At 38.1% G+C, this 6,119-nt stretch overlaps 1 protein-coding gene across 2 annotated transcripts in view; it reads left to right on the top strand.

Annotated features, from left to right (window-relative positions):
• Nucleotides 1–6,119, top strand: part of LOC115241970 (intraflagellar transport protein 81 homolog) — a 77,936-nt gene that overhangs the window by 62,784 nt on the left and 9,033 nt on the right. The window lies entirely within an intron of this gene.

Genomic DNA, 6,119 nt, shown 5'->3' with positions numbered 1-6,119 from the left:
AAATTTGTATTTTGTTTTATTCCAAAAACGGACAGAACTTTCCGGTAGACCTAATATATATACATATTTTCTTATTATTTTATTTTACATCTTAAATAGATAATAAATGGATAATTGTATTGCTGGTATATATCATTAACCTACAATAAAATCTTACTTTATAATATTATATGTATGAAGATTAATTGAATCTTATTTCAATATTTCAACATCCTTACGTGCAATCATTTCACTTTTCGCTTTTCACTTTTCGTATGCTGAAAATATTACAAAATTATAAGATATCGTTTAATATTAATAATTGAATTTGATGTGCATGTTTATCTATATCCAAAATTATTATTTATTTAAAATTTCATGAAAAATGTTACTGCGCGTACATTTCAAAACTTTATAAAAAGATAGTTCATACTTTAGCCGCTAGTTCGTTTATTTACCGCTATGCGACGCGCGATGCGCCCCATCTCGTATTTGAGTTTCAGTCATGAGAAGTATATAAAGCTTGCAAAGAGCAACTGGCAGAAGATTGAAAATGTAATTACTTCTATTAATTTAATTTCTGATACAATCCCAACATAGGGAATTCAGTAATGTTACCGTCTTACAATTTAAGATGTGACTTTATTGGGATATTGGTGTGCCTTGAAGGCTATTATTCATACATCAAAGCTCCATGAAATATCCATGATTATACCATATGATGTCCATGTGACATCTATGAATACGTCTAATGGATGTCGAATGGAAGTAAGAAATGCGGATTGTGGATGTCTAGTAGATGTCTATAGGAGATTACATGGACATCTAATAAAGGTTTCGAATCTCCATGATGGATGTCTATTGGACATCCATTAGAGGTTTTTGTTCCGTGTGGGAACTTACTAGGAGTTGTATTAATAGATTTATGTAATGTGTTATTTAACACAAATTTCGCTTTTTCTAATATGTTTTTTTCATTTCGACGGTTCTTCTGCTAATTTTGACAGAGTAGATTTAAGAAAGGACCCCGCAGAATCCTTATGGGAAATGGCTTTCGGCTATGTGTGTGTGTGTGTGTGCGCGCACACATTATTCATCAATAATCTCAATATTCCGAGGATTATCTAGAAGTTCTCGGTCTGCGGCATCCAATGTGGTATTGAGCAATGACATGCCAGGGTATTTGATATTTCCCTGATGTGCAAAACCTAGGTACCACAAGACGCTGGCAACGTGTGCACATGTACCTAGAGTACGAGCTCCAGACTGACACGTACAATAATATCCATTAATTGGCTCATTAGCATTGTCAGCAGCATTCTCATCATCCCTATTGTTACGTTCGCGCTGGATGCTCGGTGTTATGTTCGTGCTGGATGCTTGGCGAGACATTAGCTGCAAGGCGTTCTCCCTAACAACGAGGGGGTTTTGTTAAACGAAGTAGTTGTGGTGGTTTTCCGGGGGCTTTCGGTCTGGAAAGACGCGTGTCATATTCGGTTACGAATATTAATGAATGCTGTACTCTTGTTGTATATAATATTTCTGTGTATAAAGTTGTTCTCCTTTTTACGGAAGTGTCCTTTTATTGCGTGTGCGCGAGTGTGAGAAAGTGAGAGAGCGACGAACGCAACATTTTGGGGGCTCGTCCGGGATAGTCATCTCGATATCGGAATACGAAGATGAGTACGTTACATTCACCGAGAAGGACCCGAGCCAGGACAGAAACACCACCTACTGACGATATGAGGCCCGCGACGGAAACAACATCTCTTGGAGCGATACTGGAGGAGATGCGGAGAATGCGCGAGGAGCAAGCTCGGAGGGAAACAGAGCTCACAGCGAGACTTCATCAGTTTGAAGATGAGCTCACACGAAGAAGAAGGAAGCCTGGCCAGCTCTCTATCTTCAAGAAAATTCGCAATGAAGTCCCAGAATCGTAGGTGGAAATGGATAAAACTGGAGCCTGGTAACTCGTGGCAGCAGCTCGAGGTAGGGCAAGAGACCATTTTTGGTGCCCTGAATCTTCAAGAAGGTCCCGAAGTCGTAGGTGGGACGCGATGGATGCTCGGTGTTATGTTCGTGCTGGATGCTTGGCGAGACATTAGCTGCAAGGCATTCTCCCTAACAACGAGGGGATTTTGTTAAACGAAGTGGTTGTGGTGGTTTTCCGGAGGCTTTCGGTCTGGAAAGACGCGTGTCATATTCGGTTACGAATATTAATGAATGCTGTACTCTTGTTGTATATAATATTTCTGTGTATAAAGTTGTTCTCCTTTTTACGGAAGTGTCCTTTTATTGCGTGTGCGCGAGTGTGCGAAAGTGAGAGAGCGACGAACGCAACACTGTTATCAATCTCATATGAAATGAAGATCTGATGTCTTGTTGCATTACGAAATCTGGAATACAACCTAATTCTCAGAAAATCTGGCTCGTTGAAATGTTGATCAAGTTGAAATTCCTCATCATTATCCCTTAGTAGCTTATCTTAGATATATGAAGGTGCTAGATTTATTTGATAAATGCCCACAGTCAAATCTTTCAGGTAATTCAAATCAAGTATAGGGAAATCTGCCACGTCACGATAATTGCGCCGTCTCCATTGGCCATTTCTTAGTCGCAAGTTATCTATCTCTACTCTCGTTTGTACGACATTAGGAGTTGTCGATCTCTGTAGCATTTCTCTAGCAAGCTGAGCATCTGCACCTTGCATTTGGATAATAGGATGATACCTGTTTAGTATAGCTCCAGCTATGCGATAGAATCCATTAAGGTTTCTTGCGTGCTGTAGATTTATTGTTTGTGCTAAGAACTTGAAAACTGACCTCAAGTAGCCATTCCGTGCTTCGACTATCCAGCGATTTTTTGTAACGTTACGTGAATCAATCGCATCTTGCGTTGGAAGTTGCCTTTGTCCGTGTTCAAGCAGTGCAGGCATCTTGTGATCAATGCCTAAACGCTGGAGTAAGGATATTGCATCACGATAACCTCTATCCACCAAAACGATGTCACCATTCTGAAACCAGCCTTGTAATGTTTCTGCATCTATCTCAAACTCTTGACGGAGGATTTCGGCATCATTATTTCGAGCATCAGAGAAATAGGGACCAAAAATCGTTAGAATGTAACCATCGGGAGCTACAACTAAAGTTGGTTTAAGGAGATGTCGATTTTTGTGAACGGAATAGGATTGGCGCAATACCCGAAAATTGTTACTTTTATGTATATACGCGTAGGTACTGTCAATCACAGCGACAGCTCTTGGTTCTTCGGGTTGAGGATTATACAGCTCATTTGCAAACTGCGTCACATGCTGCATAATAAACTCTTGCCTTGTTATTGATTCGGGTCCCAATGTTAGTCGGGACGAATCTCTGTAATAAAGATGTCCTAACAGAACTGACAGTTTGTCTACTAGGATAATCAAAAATGATTTTGAAAAAATCGTCACTCAATTCCTGTCTTATCTTGCACAAGAAGATCAACATATCCTTTCTACTTACGTATCTTAGTTTTCCATTTCGAAGTACAGGATCACAATAAGTAAAAAGTTCTTCAAACTGTTTATTGATTGGTGCTATACACTGAAATTCCTCATCAGTTAAGTGATTTTCATCTATACCTCTTGTTCTATTTGCACCCACGTTTTTCAGTTGCTGTAAAAAAACTTGCAACTGTGGACCCTTGATAACATAAGGTCTGTTGATGAAACGTAGTGCAGGTAATAATATTTTCGAAAAAAAGCCATTCTCATTCAAATGATGTTCACAACTTCTCACATTAACCGGTATATAGATATTTGTTTCTATGAAGACCTGAACTCTGCATTGTATTGATAATTTTCGTACATTATTTTGAGCATTACAAATGACGCAAGTCTGGGATGCTGTTTGAGTCAAGACATTTAATCGTAGACAAGTAGGATCTGCCTCGATCATAGCCATTTCATCAATAATTGACCGATTACAGTTCATACACAACCTTGAATTATTATCAAGATGTAAAGGGGGGTGGTCAAACTCATCACGCCTTGTAATAGCTATTTGGCGTTTATTTACGTTCTCATCACCATCCATACGTGCCAATTGACGAACATTGAACGGTCTATTACATGTATAACATAGCGGCCGTACTATGGCAGCCATTTTTTTCACTGGAGGATGACGGTGAAGTGAACGGGAACTTTTTTTAAGCAAACTATCAATAACAGATTTTTCTATTGGGATAATGAATCAATCTACATTCACCAGCGGATTATATTTACCAGAAGAAGTTATTCGTACTTGAAGGGATATTACCTAAAAGTGACGTATGATACGGAGAAAGAAAAATGTTTCTTTTCTCAAGAAAAATATCTTGATTATGAGTAGAAGGGATGAACAATTGACAGTATAACAATGTATCAATACTAAAATAAGGAATCGCGGGTATATAAACTCGTAAATATACGTTTTTAAGTCGAGACTCGGTATCGTCTGTAGACGACTTAGGGCCTCGATAACATCGGCCAATTAATGGATATTATTGTACGTGTCAGTCTGGAACTCGTACTCTAGGTACATGTGCACACGTTGCCAGCGTCTTGTGAGACACACACACACACACACACACACACACACACACACACACACACACACACACACACACACACACACACACACACACACACACACACACACACACACACACACACACACACACACACACACACACACACACACACACACACACACACACACACACACACACACACACACACACACACACACACACACACACACACACACACACACACACACACACGCGCGCACACGCACGCGCGCGCGCGCGCACACACGCACACACACACCCAAGCACCTGTACACCCACCTTAATCGTAAGCATCATCGTACATCGACATCGACTGCACCCGCACTACGCTGCAATAAGGTACAAAAAGTCCAACTTTGGGGTGCTGCATCTCGGAAACTACCCGTGATCGGACCTTGGGGCTATGGACACTTTTGTTCTACGTGTTGAGAACTACCACATATCAAATTTAAAAAAAAATTAGCCGAAAGCCGTTTCCCATAAGGATTCTGCGGGGTCCTTTGTTTACGCGCTCTACTTGTCCGTTTGCCCTAGGCGAGGCTACCGCCGTCATAACGTATTTAATTCCCTTTTCTTTAATAAAGTTTTCAGAATTCTTAGACGTAAACGCTGTTCCTCTATCGCTAATTAATTTTTCGGGAAAGCCAAACAGGTTAAAAAGCGACGATAACCAACTCTATAGCTTCGTCCGCATTCGTCGATTCCCACACGGAACATGACATCCATTGGACGTCCATATAACCTCCATAGCTCCATGCGACATCTATCTCCACAGTGGATATTGTATAGATCTCTAATAGAAATCCATATTATCTCCACGATATAGATGTCGTCTATAAATCCATCATGGATGTCCATTAGACATCTGTTATGGATGTATGATAGATTTATACAAGTATGTTTCTAACAAAACAAAATTTAATTTTTATTTAAGTATTATTTAAAATTCTCAGCTAATGTTTTGAGAGTATACTTAAAAATGTGTAATATTATATATTCTATTTTTAATTTATATACAATTTAAATTTTTATTAAAATTTTTTACTAAACTAAAATATAATTAACAAAACTTTAATGCAAAATAAAGAATTTTTTTTCATACCAAATTTTTTAAACAGTCCATATGATATATATAATGATAACATGACATATATAATGTCATCAATTTATTATTAAACAAAGAAAATTCTTAATTTATAGATTAAAATTAGAGATAACTGTAATTATTCATATTATATTCCTCACAGCACATCAACATCCCAATGAAATTACACCTTAAATTGTAAGATGGTAACATTCTACGGAAATTAATAAACCTGCCATTAACTTTTAGTAACTTGAAAATTCGTCTAAATTTATTCCATTAACATCTCGGGGACCTTGCGCGTAACGTTTTATTAATATTCATACAACATGCCAGAAAAAAAACTTAATCTCCTAATATTATTTTTAATAAGGAACCCTTGCAAAAAAATATTATATTGCCAAAAATCGATTAGACACTATCGGTTTTCAATCGTTTTTTCACCAATCATTGAATAGTTCAATCTCTT

Source organism: Formica exsecta, unplaced genomic scaffold (assembly GCF_003651465.1).
Source record: "Formica exsecta isolate Colony F162 unplaced genomic scaffold, ASM365146v1 scaffold547, whole genome shotgun sequence".
NCBI classification, from domain to species: Eukaryota; Metazoa; Arthropoda; class Insecta; order Hymenoptera; family Formicidae; genus Formica; species Formica exsecta.
The sequence above is the reverse complement of the archived record's forward strand: the minus strand, read 5'-3'. Positions and strand labels throughout refer to the sequence as shown.